This window comes from Megachile rotundata, chromosome 14, assembly GCF_050947335.1.
Source record: "Megachile rotundata isolate GNS110a chromosome 14, iyMegRotu1, whole genome shotgun sequence".
Classification (NCBI taxonomy): Eukaryota; Metazoa; Arthropoda; class Insecta; order Hymenoptera; family Megachilidae; genus Megachile; species Megachile rotundata.
Window position 1 is genome coordinate 4,510,005 of NC_134996.1, and position 19,958 is coordinate 4,529,962.

At 29.4% G+C, this 19,958-nt stretch overlaps 1 protein-coding gene across 6 annotated transcripts in view; it reads left to right on the forward strand.

Moving 5' to 3' along the window:
• The window catches only part of tmod (tropomodulin), a 515,016-nt gene that overhangs the window by 177,297 nt on the left and 317,761 nt on the right, over nt 1-19,958 (forward strand). The window contains exon 1 of one of the 6 annotated variants that reach the window (XM_012279177.2): nt 11,194-11,352. The exons of the other annotated variants lie outside the window; for them this stretch is intronic. The gene's annotated coding sequence lies outside the window, so the exon portion shown is untranslated. Of the gene's footprint in view, nt 1-11,193; nt 11,353-19,958 lie in introns of those variants that run through there. 6 annotated transcript variants of the gene reach the window in all.

Below are 19,958 nucleotides of genomic sequence, written 5' to 3' on the forward strand. Positions count from 1 at the left end.
TTAATGACTTAAAATATGAAACTTATAAAACGGTCATTTAACCGGTTTGGCAGTTTCAGTGTTAAACTAGTTTCTGCAAAGTGTAGAAAAGGATTGGGACGAAATTTGCATAATATTATAGAGAAACTAATAAATAGTTTTATTTAAAATTTTTAATAATAAGAACAAGAAATATATAAAAATTTGATCTAATTGAAAAATGGTATAAAAATGACGATTTTGTTACGGTACAGATAATTTGGAATAGCGGTATTTCAATTTCAGTATCGGTATCAGTAGCGGTATCTTCGCTTAAAAGAATTAAGAAAACTAGCATATAAAATAGTTTTCTATGATCTGTTATCAAATGATCATTTGATTTGGTGATTAAATCATAGCAGATCATCTTTGGTAAATATTCTAAGTCCTAAAATGCCTTAAAATTTGTTAAAATAAATTTGCAATAGTCTCAGGTATAAGGATTCAGAGCCATAATCAACACATTTACAAAATACCCATATTTCACGTAGAAACCATATTATCTACTCTTCTCTTCTCTGTCTTTGACTATTATTCATAAAACTGAATGATTGGTATATATTAAAATATTCCAAATAACTTCATCTTTGATATTCCGAATTAACAATATGGAATTCGATCCCAAAATTTTATTTCACATTTTGCATTCTCTAAAAGTTTGTAAAATTGACACAATGCTATTGAATTATTTTGCAAATGAGTAAATTGAATGATTTACTCAGAAGTTTTAACGTATTTTAACCATAATCGTAAGAATTTTATATTTGATGAAAAACTGTTACAAGTTGACGTTTTATTGCTATGTAGATGATATTACAAATGTGAAAATTAAGGTTTATTCACAAATGTCGTCCATTAACAGGTCATTCGTCTCTACTATTCACGGTGTAACATATGCAACGTTAGTAGGTTTTTAGATGTTTCGCTATTTGAAATTGCTAACTGTATTTCAAATACGTTACATATTTTGCAGTATCTTGAATTATTATCACTAATACTGTTATAACGTTCGAGCTTCGATTAGTGGGTCATATGCGTGAATAATACAAAATGAATCGAGGAAAATTTGAGCTATAATTTCTAATCCGAGATTAATTTAGCTTTTCTATAAAATCATTGTTTAATTCTTTTCATTTGCATTACATTGTACAATTTTTTGGACTTTTTTTTATTTTTCTACGAATGAGTTCCGTTGGCTCCTTAAAAATTTTCATTGTATATGACATAATTACTATTAAATTATAAACTATTTTGTATAATATTTCACTGAATTTTATTCGCATATTTACCAAAATAAAAATGCATTTCAAAATTGTTGTACGCACAATTTCTATATTTCTCAAATTGCTCCTCAAATCTCTATATTCTCAAATTTTTGTATTTTTCTTACGATATAATTATAATTTTCCAAAACCTCGAATTTGTATTTTTCTAAAATTCTATGTGCCAAATCCTTATATACCCTAAACTTCATATTAATGTGAAGTAAGGTAAGTGCAGACTGGTTTTTGTAAAGTTGGTATTTAAACGTATTTTCAGTCTGCTATGTAAATACTTAACGCTGTCGATATCGAACGCTTTGCACAATTACTACTATTTAATTAATATTAACTAGGACCTTAATTTTCCTTGTACATTTAGATTTTGATAGGAAATTGTTTAAAATGTCAACTGCTTTGCACTTTCCCCGAAAATGGGGTAAGAGCGTAACTTGAAGTTAAATACTTTGAAATTTTATTTCATGTGCAATTGGACAACAGCAGAATTATTAACAAATTTGTCATAAAATGCTTTTTACTGCATTATGCAAGTACTCTATGTTGCAAACAAGTACTCTTAGCTGAAATATAAAAGGGGATATAGTGAAAGAAAACATGGAAACAAACATACTAAATGGAGAAATTTTGCTCATATTGTAATAAAAATAGCCTGTATACGCACTTGTCCCGTTTACGAACTTACCCCGCTTCACCTTACCTAATTTTTATATTTTTTTCTCTATATTTCCCAGTTTATATATTTGGAAATATTTATATTTTTAAATAATTCCACTGAATTCTGTTCGTATAACTTATAGGAAATACTAATAATTGTAAAAGTTAATTAAAATAAATTTTTTCGATTGTGAAATTTAATTAAATCAATAGATACATAAACTACCTTATACAATAATTCTTTATCTTAATGAAGCATTAATAATTTCCATAATTTAAAATAAAAAATTTAAGATCCGTTCTTACGGACTCTATAAATCGAGTATTAACTTGTTTCGCCAAAATTATCAGTTCCATTTCTAACCCAAAAATAACACACTAAATCGTTGGTCTTAGTTATAAGACAAAAACATACAAGAATTGGTCGTTCAACAATCTTAAATACATTCAACACTAATTTATTACGAAGAATAATATCTGGCTCGTTTCTTCGAACAGATTAGAAGTCGGATAAAATTTAAGCAAAGGAACGATTATGTTTTACGATGCATTCAGTATGCAAATGTTCGAAGAGGAGCAACTCGAAATATTTGCATCGAACGAGAATTTGTTTGAAGCCTGTAAACAAATGGTTGAGAGTGGAGGATCCGAGTGATATCATCTGCGAGACTCGAGAAATGACCTCATCGCACCTACATACTCACAGTTAGGTAGAAATACCGTGGAAATCTGAAGATCTTTTGCAAACGCATCTCTTCTCTGATGGCACATTTTCTGTTACTGTTGAACTGCAACATTCTTTCGAGCAATTATCTCGCAAACATGTTTTATTACATAATTTTCCATGGAGACCTTTGCCTGATTTGTATACAATTTGATCTTGATGGAATTTATTGATTAAGCAATCTATTTAATGTATCAAATAAGGAGATAACAATTTTTCTAGTAATATTTATGAATCCACGCTTTGAGCGTGGTAAGGAAAGTGATATAAATTGAAATTTTTTTAGTTTCCTAATGTCTTTACTGATGTAATTGATAAGAATATAATTGATCATTAAGAAATTGAAGATTGTAGTTTTCTTTCTAGGAATAACATCTTATCTTATCTTATTATGAATTGTTTGGCTTTGATATTATGGATTTCAAGATGTAAGATTAAATAGAGTTTTGCGTGTTGAGCACTGGTACTAATCAACTATTTTATCATTCTATTGTTCTTTTATACTTTATGGTATTATTCTGTTAGTAGATGATTTCACTGTTTTACTGTTTCACTCATTATTCATCTATAATGTTATGATACTACTCTATTATATCGTACTATATTATTATACTATAATGTACACTATTATTATACTACAACACTCTACTAATATACTACACTGTATTGCACTATATTACACTGTACATTATATTATTATATTATACTATACTACAACATTACATTGTTATACTGCACTATACTATACTATATTATGCTACAACATTATACTATTATACTACACTATAATACACTACATTGTATTACTATTTCACTATTGTACTGCTTTCCTACACCACTATATCATTATCATTCTACGACCATTATGCTACACTATAATATACTATATAAGACTAATATTATAATATAATATACTATAATATACTATTATATTTGAAGTATACTGTAGCACCTGAAAATTGAGAAATTTGAAAATTTGAGGAGTTTAGAAATTTAAGTATTTCAGTACTTAACAGTTTGGTCTGAGAATTTGAAAATTGAGAAGTTTCTACCTTAGAAACGAGAGGATTTAGGAATTAGAAGCTCTGGGTAGTTGAAAATTTGTTACTTTGTAATTTTGGCAATTTAAAAATTTGTAGATTTATTTTATAATACATTGATAATGTGCAAATTTAGTAATTTGCAAGTTAGGATGTTTGGAAAATTTGAAATGTTAAAAATTTGAGAATTCAGTAATGTTGGGATTTGAGGAGAGTTGGAATTTGGAAATTTGAAAATTTGGAAATTTGGATATTTGGAAACTTGAAAATTTGAAAATTTGAAAATTCGGAAAATGGGAATTTAGATAATCTGTTAATTTAAAACTTTGCAAATTTGACAATTTCAAAACGTTTAAAAAATAGAAACCTTAATACTTTAGTAATACAGTAAGTTTAAAATTTTCAAGTATGGAAATTTAGAAATGTGGTAACTGAAAAATTTAGAAACTTATAGATTTGAGAATTTGGAGATTCGCAAATCAACACATAACTTAAACGTTTATTTTCACATACATAAATTTAAAAAAATAAAAATTTGTGAATTTGAGAATTTGGTGATTAGAGAATGCAGAAGCTAGAAAATTTAAAAATTGTTACAAACAGAATCGCAATGTACATTCAACCATCCGTTGAAAACACAACAATTTTAATTTTATTTTTATATCCCGCGGATATGGGTTTTTCACTGTACGCTTAATTTATACTGTCAGCCATCAGTGACCCTCATAATATTCGACGCGTTAATGTTAATTATTTGCGGTAGAACCTATTTCCAGCGAATGGTTGAATAGCTGTTCCGTTAATAGGCGAATAAATGAATGATTGCTTCGAGCATGGGAATTTCGTAATCGTCAGATCAGCGTTGTTTTTGTTTGAAGTGAAAGCTCGTTAGGTAGCATTAGTAGTAGTTGGTTCGCGTCAGAGCCCATTAAGATAACTTAGGCTCCTTATTCTGTTGTGTTTCCTACCTTAAACAATGCTGTTCACCTGTTATCATTTGTCATAAATTTAAGTCCTATTATCTTTACATGCATAGTGCAATGTATTTGTGCAAAATAATTTGGCACTTGTCCTAATTCCGTATTAAACTTGCACTATTATAAGCAAGTTCAGCTTCCTGCTTGTTTTAGCTCTTATATCCTTTTTGTTGTTTCTGTTAATAGATATATCACAACTCACTGTTTATTTCACTTTAATACTGGAACTATCAGTGTTGAATGCACTCTTACTTTTAAATTGGAAATGAAATGAAAATATAAATAAGTACTGAAAAATCAACCGACATGTACAGCTATTCTTTGTCTCAACAACATATGACAGACACTTCAACAAAAACAAGACAAAAAAATTTTGTAATATAAAATATGAAATTTGAAACCTGCCATTTTGACTGGTTGGTAGTTCTAATATTAATTATCATTTGCCTACTTTTAGTTACAAGTTGTCTCTAAAATGTACCTGCACTTTAAATGGTCATTAGACTATTACATATATTAACTGTTCCCTATATCAGGTGTTATATATGTTTAACTTTGATTTATTGACATATTTACAGGACTAATAAGATAAATGTATAAAATGTTATGAGTTATTGAGTAGATTAATCTTTTCCACAAGTACATTCGTGCGAGTTCGTATGTGAACTGATAAAAAGTATGTATCGGGGACACACTATATATACTACGGAACTAAATATTAGTATAAGATTTAAGTTTAATAATTAGTAGCAACACAGCTGATTCTATCTAATGTCTTTTATCTTGTGTAAACACATCATTATCGTTTTAATTATTACTATTTTTTCAGACAGGTAGATACACTTATTGTTAGATTAAGTCTATCGATTTCATTTTTATTTTCCACACTTTCGTTAACAGCGATTAGACACTGCATTTACTTTCTAACGTTGCATTGATTAATAAATTTTATGTGGAAGATTATTGCTCCTCTAAACTTTGCGTTAGTTGAAACTATTTACTGTGGTACATGTGAAACGATTCTATTTGGTGAAATTAGGACTTTTGGAGGAAGATAAACGACGTATTTTCCACTGTTGTTTCTAATATGATTTTCATATGCAATTTAATGAAATAATAAAATTATCGACTATTTTGCTTTTGAGTTATGTTCATTATACAGGGTGTCTCACAATTAGTGTAGGTCCCTGAAATGGGAGGTAGCTGACGTAATTCTGAATAAGATTTCCCTTTGCAAAAATAGAATTTGAAGCTTTGTTTTTGAATTATTAAGGAAAGACACGGACCAATCAGAGTGCGAGGCATACGCATGCGCAACCGCGAGAACGACAGTTTCGAGGCTAGTGGCTGAGCGCGCGTAATCTTCGCGTTCTGATTGGTCACAGCTTCGAGCCTAAAAAAAATGTATATTCCTTAATATAAAGTACTTGGAAATTACGGAGTGTGAAGTTATGGCGCGTGAAAATTACGGAGCGTAGAAATTTCGACGCGTGGAAATACGGCGCGTAGAATTATGGCGCGTGGGAATTACGGCGCGTGGAAATATAGCGCATGGAAATACAGCGCGTGGAGATTGCGAAGCGTGGAATTATGGCGCGTGGAAATTACGGAGTGAAAAATTATATTCCTTAATAATTCAAAAACGAAGCTTCAAACCCTATTTTTGCAAAAGGAAATCTTATTCAGAATTACGTCAGCTGCGCCCCATTTCAGGGACCTACGCTAATTGCGAGACACCCTGTATATTGTATTTCAGCTTCAATATTCGTTTTTACTTAAGTATTTCACAGGAAGAATTACCGTAACCTATACACAATTATACCAATATTAATATTTATGTTTCAGCTCTTATCAAAATATACAAAGTACTTTTTAGTCTGTTCATGCTTCTATTTATATGTAAAATTCAAAACTATCTTTAGTTTTAACGTTCTTGTATAATTGTTGTAATTATTATTATCTTAATTTATACCGAGTCACGTTATTTTAACATGAGTCACGTTTATGACTGATCAGAATTATGTTTTGTGTGTAATACATACAACATTAAAAATTTTAATTAGCATGCCTATAACAATTATTTTTAACCTTGTCAGTGTTCTGTTACTAGCGCAATGAACGAACGAAATTACTAACGCAACAAGCACACAAAATTGTAGCAGCCAATTACAGAACGTCGTTAACGAAAATTAACGCAAAACGAAGTACGCTGTTCTAGATAGCCAATGCTTTTAACCCATTTTTTTACCATTACTTCCGTGTTGGGAATTTAAGTCTTCTGAGGTTTAATAATCAAGGAATTAAGAAAAGAGATATTTAGAGGCAACATGGAGCTAATATGAAATACCGGGTTTTAAAAGCTTGCCAGAAATATACAGGCTTTATTTACAGGAATTAAAATCTTCTAAAAAAAAGCGACGTTAAAATGTTAGTCGTTAACAATGCAAAATTTAGATGTTTTAAAATTGTGATAGAAAATGTAAAAGTTAAAAGTGGTTTGAAAAATGTTGTCTAATATGAAACAGGAAGTTTTTAAGAAAAACAAGAAAACCATTTTTATTGTTAAAATTGCAACACAAATACTATTTCTTGTTATTATTAAAAAATTACCTGTACTCTCTTTAAATTAATTTTGTAAGGTATTTTTCTTAGAACTCTGCGCGTTAAATACGCTGTTTACATGTACGGAATGCATTGGACTCATTTTTCTCTTTTATTATCACTATACTGTTAAAATAGTGGAAATATCACTTATAACACTATGTAATATTAACAAGGATCATGTACCCAATATGGGACATGTTCCACATTAACTGCACTCAACGAGTTCTAAATTACGTCTATACTGGGTGACCAAGTTTTTTACTAACAAACTTTACCAATATATTCCATACAAACATTGCAATTTTCAACTTTCAAAAATTTGTTAATTTAAACATTTAGAAATATGGAGATTCGAAAATTTAGAAATTTTGAAACTTGAATATTCCCAATTTTCAAATTTTTAAAGTGAGAAATCTAAACGTTTGGAAATATGGAATCTTGAAATTTTGAACATTTTACACTTCCCAATGTTAACATACAGAAGTTTAGAAATTTAATAATTTGGTCATTTGAAAATTTGCGAATTTGGAAGTTTAAGAATAAATTACAAAAATTTTATGTAATATACAGCGTGTCTTAATTTTATACGTTGAACTTTATGTATGACACATACTTTAGTATGTTCCGTAAATAAAAATGATAAAAAATTACTTTATAAACATAGACTTAAGTGTATTATTGAAAGAATATGAGGCATAGACATTTTCCTCCTTCAGTACTACTTAAGAATAATTGTAGGCTTCCATACTCTTTTTAATAAATTTTAATAATGCATTCAAGAGCCTACATTCACATAAACATCTTCTCATATTTTTATTTATAGAATATATAAGTAAACTTCTACGAATAAAAATGAGCACGCTGTACGTGACATCGAACAACGAAGTAGCCCGTCGTCATATCGTATTTTTGTTATAACTTTTTAATGCTAAAATTTCCAAACCGGTCAAATGACCGGTTCATAAGTTGTTTATTTTAAATATTAAAATTTACTACAACATTTTTCTTAGAATCCGTGTTAACATGTACCGAGATAAAGAATTTATGTGTATATTCAGTTATCGTTTGTTTCTTTATTTCGCTGCTTTATTTTTAATTTCAATGCCTTATACGTTGGTACATTTAGGATTGTTAAAGTGTTTGAAAATCTGTAATGATATAGTATTCTTTTATTTTTCGTAATAGTTTACGTTGATACTACATTTATGGTACCCGTAAAAATGGCTGTTTTTAGATTTCTTATTTTAAATTACGAAAATTATTAATATTTCGTCAAAATGTATGTTAACCTTTAAGATAAAGAATTATTGTATAAACAAGTTTACGTATTATCTGCTATTTACTTCTTTTTATAATTTAGTATTCATTTTGAAATGAGCATTTTTTAAATGTGTGTAAATCTAGGATTAATAAAGTTTGTTGAATTGGGTCACCCTATACATACTTGTAAAAAATTCTTATCCTGAGAACATAAACTTAATGGTAAATTCCCTTTGAATGATAATGATAAATTAATGATAAATCTTTCGAAACTAATGTTTTATAATTTATCTTCAATAGCAAAGTTACCTGTTCAACTTGTCGTTTAGAAATTATTGAAGACTATGAAACATAACAAAGCTTCATATTCAAACACATTTTCAACCGAAGCTGATATATTAATAATAATAATAATAGATTATTTTTTTGTGTATAAGGAAATATTGGTCGTGGTCATCGATTTTTGTTAATTATTTGCTAAGATATTGTGATGTTCCTTATTGAGTACAGATGCCCTAAGCCCAAAATAGACAGTTTTTAAAATTTTCGATAACTTTTTTCTTTTCTATAAAAAAAAGATTTGTTGAGTTTATTGTTGATTTATTTCCACCAATAAAGTAAACTAAGAATGTTGGTTTATTTCCACCAATAAAATAAACCAGGAGTGTTGGTTTATTTCCACCTCCACCTGCACCTCTCAAAGTTACTTGTAACGAGCATAAAAAATTGCTGCTTCATAGCAATTGTAGTTCGTTACGAATGCCAATTAACGTGAGACGAGCTAAATTGCTCTCTTAGTTCATTTTTCACTATAACATCCAGTTATGGAACTAATTCATAGCAGGATAACGATAGACAAAATTTTTTTGGCTATAGTTTATTGGAAGAGTAAAGGAGAGGAGGGAGTTATCACTTAAAGTTTGTGCAATTTCTTACTGTGTTTTTATAAAATTTTACTCCCATTTGATAAAACTTATAATATTAAACATTTTGTGACCTCTCACGATTAATAAAAAATATTATGAAAACAACAAATTTGTGAATTTTGAATTGTGTTTCTTTATTTAGAGATTTTTACACTTGGGAATATGAAAATTTAAAATTTAGTAAATTATAAAACTTTGAAATTCTTAAGGTGAAAAATTATTGTTTACGAATTTCACTATTTGGGAGTATAAAAATTTAGTGTAAAAATTTTTGAATTGTAACATTTGAAAATTTGTAAAAGAATGTCACTTTGAATATTTCAAAGTTTCAGAATTTATAGATTTGGCAATCCATAACTTTCTAAATTTAAACATTTCATGGCTGTAAATTTTTGAACTTGAAAATTGAAGGTTGGCAAATTTGAGTATTGCCAGGTTTGCAAATTTATAAAAAGGATTTTCAGTTTTTTTTATTTTTTATTAGATATAAAATAAAATCTTTAATTTGGAACTTTATAAATTTGTAAATTTAATGAATTTGCAGATTAAATTCGTCAATTTTTAATGTTGATTAATTTCTCAATTTGAAAATTTCAAAGTTTATAATTTCCTTAATTTACAAATTTTGGACTTCCTAAATTTGGAAATCAGTAGATATTAATATTTCAATGTTCATAAATTCCAAAACTTGAGAATTCCTATGTTTCGTAATATGAACATTATTAAGTTCAAAACTTTGTAATTTTTTAAGATTTCTAAACTTCATCGTACCAAATGAAAAAATGTTAGCAGAGCAGGTTAAATAAAAACTGCGCAAGGTCACAATTATGCGTTTATTTCTTACGTCCTAACAAAGTCCTTAATCTATGAAAGTTCGGCGAAGACTGACGCAACGTTTGCCCGCTACGCACACGGGCTCGAATGTAAAACAAAAGAATCACGTACCCCGTGTATTCCTCGAAAAAGGTCACGTATCGGTAATAATGCATTTTCCAGTACGACAAAAAAACATGAAATATCTAATTTTAAAAATTGCTGCATCTGAAAGCCTTTAAATTGAAAAATTTGAATATTATTAAATTCTTGAACTTAAGCTTATAAAATCAAATATAAATAAATTTGTGAATTTAAAACTTGTAAATATCTTAATGCGAAATTTTTTGAATTCGTAAAACAGAAATGAATCATTTAATAAGCTTTTAAATTTCCCAACTTAAAAAATCACAAATTTTTAAATTCAAATCTTCAAAAATTTTTAAATTTCAATATATATAAATTTCTTCGTTTGAGAATATTACTTAAAATTTTCAGCTTAAAACAAGAATTTCATATTGAATTTCAATAAAAAACGTTTTTCCTTGCAGAACTCGGTCTTTAACAGTGCCATGAAATTGTTCAAAAATTAAACTTTCCGAAATAGGAGACTTCTCTACTAAAATTAATTCTTTTATCAATTTTACCAGTCCTAACGTTTGAATTTGACTTTCATAGAATCACCTTAACAGGCTAATTGCCACAAATGCGGCAACGATTAAAATTTTTTCAAACGGAAATAACAAAAACCAGTCACTCTGTTTATGGAGTCGCCATGTACGTTCAGTGAAAGTTGTTTGAACAAAATCGTTGTTGGTTTGAAGACATTGCTAGCCAGTCTGTCGCACAATACCACTCTACTTACTCTTTCTGGCGTCCTCTCATCGAGCTTCCAACATAAAAGTCAGTTGTTTAGTAGCGCTCCAGCTCCAGAGGCCTCGTCTTGTTCGCGTGCCACTCCTTCAGTCTTTGCTGCAATTCCTTAATCTTCAGTTTTGTTTTTTTCGTCAATATCGATCGAAATTCGCGTTGACCGCTCTTTCATCGCAACTCATAGTGAGTACACTATTTCAATCATTAGAATTCAGGAATGAAATTGAGGAAAAATGAACTGAAGATTGATGTGTTTTAGTTGAATGTGATTTTTAAATTTTCTGTGGTAGATTAAAACTGTTTTATATGGCTAGGTATAGGTGAACGATAGTTATTTCAATTGAGACTCGTATGAAAATATTTAGGTAAATAGATTCTTAGAAGATTACGTGTTTTAATTCTGTTTCTAAATACAAGATTTTATTTCAAATAACTTCGCATCACATCGTATTATATGTGATAGATTATTAATTTATTCTCAATTTCGTAAACTCAGTTTTTGATGTGTTTAACTTATGCCTGTAATTACATAGAACATATACATATTTTATGTTTTGTACTTGGAAACAATTAAATGAAAAAATTTGTGACACAGGTTCAAAACTAGAACGGAAGTAATCAGTTACTTTTTATTTATCTTCCTTTATTATGAATCTTTCTAAAAGGTTGTTAGAATTCATTACATTTACAATTACAGTGACAGTTTTTAAAAGAATTCTTCTAGTTACATATTTCATTAATATTTGTGGTAAAAAGAATTTTCGAAAATTTTCAAGCACAAAAATAATTATTATTTTAAATACAGCTTGGAAAATAATTGCACAATTATTTATTGAAAATCATAGTGATCTTTTTACTGTATAATGTATGTATTACACTTATTTTTTTGTTCAATTAGAGTTCATTTTCTATGCTGTCATGTTGTTTGTCACATTATCAAAGATTAATTGACTTTATCGCAAATTAGTGTCACATCGATCAATTTGATAATGTACAATATTTTGCTATCGCAATTCATATATTTCATTATGATGTATCTACGATGTCGGAGATTAGCAATACAATATTAACTTCGGTAATTGTAAAAAAATACATATGTATATTATTAAGAAAACAATATAGTCGGTATAGTCTGTCAATTTAATGACAAACATTACGATAGAAACTTTTTCAATGTCATTTTTTTGTAACATTTTAATAATATGTTTATCTCTCCGTACGCTAATCTAACAGCATGAAGAATTTATTCAAATAACCCGATATTTATACGAAACAAAATAGTTCATTACTTTTAAGACAAACTTTTAAATGACGTTTTCAATATTTGTGGTTTAAATATTTTCATTCGTTATCTTTTACTTTCCGTCGCTTTCTAGATAAAAAGAAATTAACAAATGGCCTAATCAATAAATTGTTCAGCTTTCTCCATTATTACAAAATCGTCAGCATGTCGTTATCTATACGTACTCAATGGAATATTTTGCAACATACTTTTAATGTCTATCACCTTTTGCGTCTACTATATTCTTTAAAATATTCTTGGGGTTGTTCAGAAGTAAATTTAACAATATTAAAAACATTGATAATTGAAAAAAAAAGATTCTAAAAGTTCTACAGATTCTAAGCTATTTAAATTGCATTAAAGAATTGAAATATCTAGCTGAAATATTACTGTAATGTTAGTATAATAGACTCTTGTTATAGACTTTTACACATTTAGTAGCCTCATTCACTATTGTAGTTCGTGGGGTTTCATTATTAATACACCTTCAATATCATATTGTATGAAGATTTACATACGTTTGAAGTTAAACAAGTTATCAAATTGTCAAATTGTCAAATTGTCAAACTGTCAAACTGTCAAATTATCAAATAGCCAAATAGTCAAATACTGAAATTGTCAAATTGTCAAATTGTCTAATTGTCCAATTATCAAATTATCAAATTTCCCAATGTCCTTATGTCCAAGCTTTCACATTATCAAATTATATAATTTACAAGTTTGTCGACTTATATATTTACAAATTTTACAAAAATTAAATACTTGAATTTTCAGATTAAGGAACTGAAAAATTTTCAAATCTATGAATTTCAAATTCAAATCATTTAAATAAAAAGATTAAAAGATTAAAATAATTATTATTATATTATTTTTTGAGAGAAATTATTTATGTGCCGAAGTAGTGAACTCATACGAATTACGAATATTTCGAAATGTTTTATTTTTAAGGGTAAATATACTGCGTTTGGAATCACACTTTCATGCTAATACAAAATATTAAACAAATTATAATATAATAATTTATACAATCTTTTAATATTATTATTGAATAGTGCAATTGCTCCACAAACAAAGAGAAACATGTTATAATTTGTAACATCTTTCCATGTTTTCATGTTTTGTCGTGAAGAGATAGCAAGAAACATTCATATTTTTAACACATTTTAATTTAATTATAAATTAAGCATTAATAAACAATTAATAAGACTGCAACAATTAATTTAGTAAATAGAGAGAATCAAAATATTGTTGCTTGACATGTGAAATAATATTACATGTACTTAAAGAATTCTTTAAAACAGACTAAATATTTAATTTCCAATTTTTTTCACCAAATGTTTCAGTATGCAAATATTGTTCATACCAAATATGATTATTTACTATAGAAATTCTTTCAACTCCAAATATTGATCATTTGTTTAGTTTAAATTATAAATTCTATAAACAATTACAGTAAATTTCCGAACAATAAAAATATGTATTTTTTAAAACCAAACGGTTAGGAATATCTATAAATTTATTATAATTTATTTCAATTTCGTAGCAAGTACACTTACTCTACATTTGCCGCGTATATCCGCCGTTATTTAAAAATAATTAAGTACAGTGGTAAACATTTTCATAATTAAATAAAGCACTTAAGGGAGTTCTATCAGTACATAGCTGATGTGTTTCTATAAGTACGTACTTAACTTACCGATACAAACATTTAAAATAGCGTATAATATTTTATTTTCATATTTCACTATTCAATAGATACATGAAGGATATGAGATAATAATTATAGTAAAATGGACAATGCAATAAATAAATAATTAAATTAATATTAACTATTAATGTATTCACAATATTACAAATGATTTATGAACGATTTACTGATTAATCCAAATTACGTATTTCAAATTGCGCGCGCTATAACCTCACGTGATATATCACATACATATATAAAATATCTAATTATACCCAACTCATAAGACATGTCAAACCTTTCTATTAATTAATATATTCCTACATTTATAGTCACTCACTGACTATTTGAAAGCACAGTAAGTGGCACTGAATATTTAGATTATATTACTTCTTGTAATATAGTAATATAAATATTCTAAATTACTATTAAGCCCTTCAGTTCTAACCAAATTTTTGAATTATACAAATGGAAACGACGAATGCGTAATTCTTCATAATTCCACGTTAAATATCTTCAAATAAAAATTCGCTTCTCAAACACTTTCATTTTATAAAAATTTAACTGAGTAATTTGAAAAACTTTTTAAAATGCATGAGCAGTGATAATTGAATTATAAATTTGGTCACTTTCAATTCAAACACCCGAAAACTGCCATACCAAATATTAACACAATTCATACTTACACACATATTTTAAAATTATTTCATAATTTTATAAAAATAATAACTCTTTATCTTCATAAAAAATCGACACATATTTCAAGAAACGCATGTTAACAAATTTTGTAATTTAAAATACGAAACGTGATTCGGTTGAAGGATTTGGTACAATTAGTTTAAAAATCAGTTTATCTTACCGAGAAGTCCTTTAATTTTTCGGTCGCTCAAGTAGAACAGCCCTTAACCAGTTAAGTGTGTTTGACGACTATATCCGTCATGGAGATGTAACAGAATTTTGAGTCATGTCGACTATATCCGTCATAGGTAAAATTTTGTTACAATTTGATATTTAAATTGTAATTTTGACGAAAACTAAATTACATTCGTAAATTGTAATATGTTTAAAATGTTTAGAGGTCAACCCGAAATGAAATAAACAAATAAAAAGTGTAAATGATTTGAGATGGATTCATAAAATCTTGAGAACTAACTTGTCATCGCTTGATTATCGCGACACACACTGGTGCGCGCTTTGCAAAAAGATTGCCACAGTTAACTGGTTAATATAAACGCTTACTAGGTACGATCATTTCTACTGTTTCACCCAACTAGTTATATTAACCGATCACTGCATGAAATGCGATTACCGTTCTGTCTAGATATTCTCGAAACCTCTTCGATTCTCCATTCCAATTTATCATTCACGAGCATTTCATTGATACATCCACTTTTTGACCGAACTATTCTTGCTCGTTACGAGAGGAATAATGCAACGTCGTTCAATCGGTCGCGATAATTGGTCGACGCGTTTGCATTTAGCGGGCGTGCGGTCGTTAAAGAAAACTGCAGTTAATTAACGACGGTCCAATATTTGGTCGACACACTGTAGCTCGTTTCGTGTGCTCGCATTATTGTAGCGATCGGCCAGGACCGTAATACAGGTAGCCCAAACGGCCGCATCAATTAATTGTACAAATGCCTCGATCGATCAAATACACAATCTCCATTTCTCTCTATCTTTCATCCGGGGTATCGTTGATTTAATTTCCGTCCAGGATATTATCACGAGGATTGTTTGAGGGGTCGTAGGAATATTTTCCTCGTAGTCGCTCGTGTATATCGAAGGTGACGCGAAAAGTCCATTTCGGAAAATAGAACAAGTTTAATCTATTTTGTATAACCGTATATGTTAACAAACATAACGTAACTGATTAACGTAATTAATATGATGATAGCAATATCTATTTTCACCCTTAATTATCGTGATGTATAGAAAAATATTTGAAACATCACGTTTGGAGCATTGATTTTCTCCAAACTTGGCAACATTGTAGAAAGTCATAAAGATGATAATTTTGCAAAAATATAGCCCATTTGTTTTGGATGAAATGAGGAATTCATGGCGAATGACTCTTAAGCCCTCCTTGACGGAATTCTTTTCTGTGTGAGCAATTTTTATTTATTAGTAATTAATATTAGAAATTTTAATGAGATTAACGTGAAATCATGTGTTTTGTGAAGTCAGTTTTATCAAAAAATGTATTTATCATAATTTGGAAATTTGAAAATATAATTACTGAAAAGTTTTAAATTAAAAATTTAGTGATTTAGAAATCTGAGAAGTTAATCAATAATTTGAAAATTCATCTTAACTTAGTAATTGATGATTATATACAAATGTTTAAATATATATATGATAAATGAATATTTACTGGTGACATTTTGGAAATTTATTAACGTGCTAATTTATTTTCTTATTTTCTAACGTAAAAACATGAAAATTTGGAATTTCAATTTGTAGATTTCACAGTTTTGAAACTTTAAGTGAAGTGTTGTATAGTTTTGTTTCTGTGTACCTATTACACTGCTCCTTACATGAAAACAACTGTTTATACATTTATCATTACTTTCGTTTAAGTTGAGAAAATATACATTTAATTTAGAAAAGTGAAATTAAACTTACGTTTACAAACCATACAGAAATCTGTACTCGAATCTTCACTTACTTCATATACAATATAAGCATAAAGAGATATACAAAAGATACAAAGATACATATGTAAAAGATTATGTTAGAATGTACATATGTGAAGATTTTAACAAAACCAAAGCGTTCGAACTGTGTCGAGTTAGTAAAAGATTGGATTTTTTCCAAGATCATGAAAGGAAGATTAGTATGTTGCTCATTTGCTTTCTGTTTTTCCTTTCATGCTTCGATTTTTAATTATCAGTGAAAGTAAATCACAAATAACTCTTTTCTCTTTGAGAAATCACTTAATTACCACATTGCCAATGTTGATCTCGTGAAACTATAAAAAGTAACAGTGTAACTTTAAATTTCTGATGTTATTTATAAGACAACTAGAGGATGCGAAATTCAACCTTGAAGTATAACGTACTAAATATAATTAAAAATACGTTTAACATGCAACACGTGATCTGATCAAAGTGGATTCTGCATTTTTCTAATGTGCAAATATTTTTTATCGTTTTTTTATTTTTATGCATTTGTCAATGAGTTTTATCGTTGTTACTTTGTTTCGTTTAGAATAGACAAAATGTAGATTCAATATCGACCGGGTTAATTCTTAATGTTCACACTGGGGTATAAAACGACACTACACATTTAGCTTCGTTTTTAGCCACGTATATCCTGAAAATCTTAATACATTTTTTGAAATCTCGTTATTTTTTTTATTTCTTTCTTCAAAATCTTATGTCTCATGGGCGTGTAACTAAAATGTTATCCCTTTATATTAAAATGGTACAAAATTTGAAATTTTTCGTACTCAAGTTTTTTCAAGTTAAGATAATGAATAGCTTCTTTCTAAGAAAGATTTTCAGTGGCTGGGGTCTTAAACATCCCCGTGTACCAGATATATTATTCTGACGAAGTATGACCGTTAAGGGTTAAGTTTTGCCATGGCACTCGAGAACCAACTGTCAAGTATTTCCTAAAATAGAAGATAAACTGAAGACCTTCAAGCTGAGCACAAAAGAGAGTAAATTGTACGAAGTGAACAGTGCGTATTATCATGTTGTATCTAGTGGTCACTTCGTCATATTTCTTGTAACACGTAACGGTTGAAATAAAATGAAAACCCATCGTAGCTATGCGTGACAACAGTCGCCCATTTGTCATACTAGCAGGAAACGTGTTAAACATCTCTGTTTCCATAAATGTGCAGAAAAATCGTTTTTATGTAAGCCAATTAGGTATACATGGCCACTTGACACATTAGCTGAATCCTTGTCAAAATTTGCTGTGTAATCGACCATTTTAGTGGTGCATCACTGCTATGAAACGGGATGCAATATAATTGTTACGGGACACACGTTTTGAATCGTAATATTTTATTGCAGTGACAGAAACTATGAATTAAGGAAAATTTTCAAGTATTGAGGTTACTGGGATGTTCAAGGAAGACTAGTCTTTAGTAACTGCGTGTCGTATTGCAGTTCGTTATATAGATGTTGTTTAATTACACATCAGATTTTACGTATGTTGTACTGCCACACGTTAATCACATGATGAATTACCACGCGTTATATTTCGGTACATTATATTACCATACATTAAATTGACAAGCGTTGTATTTCGACGCACTATATCACCACGCGTTATATATCAGATTACTATGCCGTAAATGACTATGTGTTATATTTCAACGCATTACCTTAACACGCATTATATTTCTACGCGGTAAATTGCCACGCATTAAATTGCCATGCGTTATAATTCAAAGCATTAGATCGCCTACTTGCTAGATCATCTCACGACGTATTTCAATGCGTTAGATCACTACGCATTGAATTGCCACGCACTGTCTTGCAGTGTGATCGATTTCCACGTATTGTACTGGAATGCATTAAATCGCCACACGTCTAATTTCCACGTGTTAGTTTACCACGAATTGAATCGCCACGCATTGCATTGCAAGGCGTTCGATTTCCACGTGTTGAATTGGTACGTGTTACATCATCACACGTTATATTTTGACGCATCGCATCACAACGCATTAAATCGCCATGCGTTATAATTCGAGGCATTAGATCGCTTACTTGCTAAATCGTCTCACGACGTATTTCAACGCGTCAGATTACCACGCATCGAATTGCCACGCACTGTCTTGCAGTACGTTCGATTTCCACGCATTGTACTGGAATGCATTAAATCGCCACACGTCTAATTTCCACGCGTTAGTTTACCACGAATTGAATCGCCACGCATTGCATTGCAAGGCGTTCGATTGCCACGTGTTGAATTGATACGCATTACATCGCTACACGTCTAATTTCACCGCGTTAGTTTACCATGCGTTAGATTGCCACACGTTATAGTTTAGTGTATTAGATTACCGTTATATATCGACGTTTAAGTTACTGCGTATTAGATTGTTTGCATTTAATTATCACTTGCTGCTTTTGAAGGGTTAGATCACACCTTAAATCACCATATATTCTATTGTAACGCGATAGATAGCCACGCGTTGAATTATTGGAACATGCATTGTATTGGAACACGTTAGATCGCCTCCCGTTATATTACAACGCGTTAGATCACCATCCGTAATATTACAACGCGTTAGATCATCAACATTGTATCCAATACGTTAGGTTATCATTAAATATCTCTACGCAATATATTACATGTTAGATGTCCACGCGTTGTATTGCCATGCAATACATTTCAACACATTCGATCCCCACGTATGTTATTACAACGCGTTACATGATTACGTATTAAACATCTATGCATTAGATCGCCATTTAAGTATGGCATGGCATTGATCGCTATGTCATGTCATATCATGTCAGATTATCATGTGTTGTATTTCAACCTATTAGATATCCACGCGTTGAATTCGAATATGTTAGATCTCCACGTGTTAAATGGCCACGTGATAGATAGGCATACAATGTATTTCGACACGTTAGATTGCCGGGCGTGGCATCGTCACCTGTTGTACGACTACGCGTATGATCATTACACATTATACACCACGTATGTTGTCTCCTATAGGTATTTAAAATAATGCAATTATTTCTAATAAAATTAGTTGCAAAAATAATGTCACAGTAAAGAATGTAAAATTCAATTTGCTAAGTTTGATTCAATAATAATATCTATAATAACTCATTCGTGAGTCTAAACTTG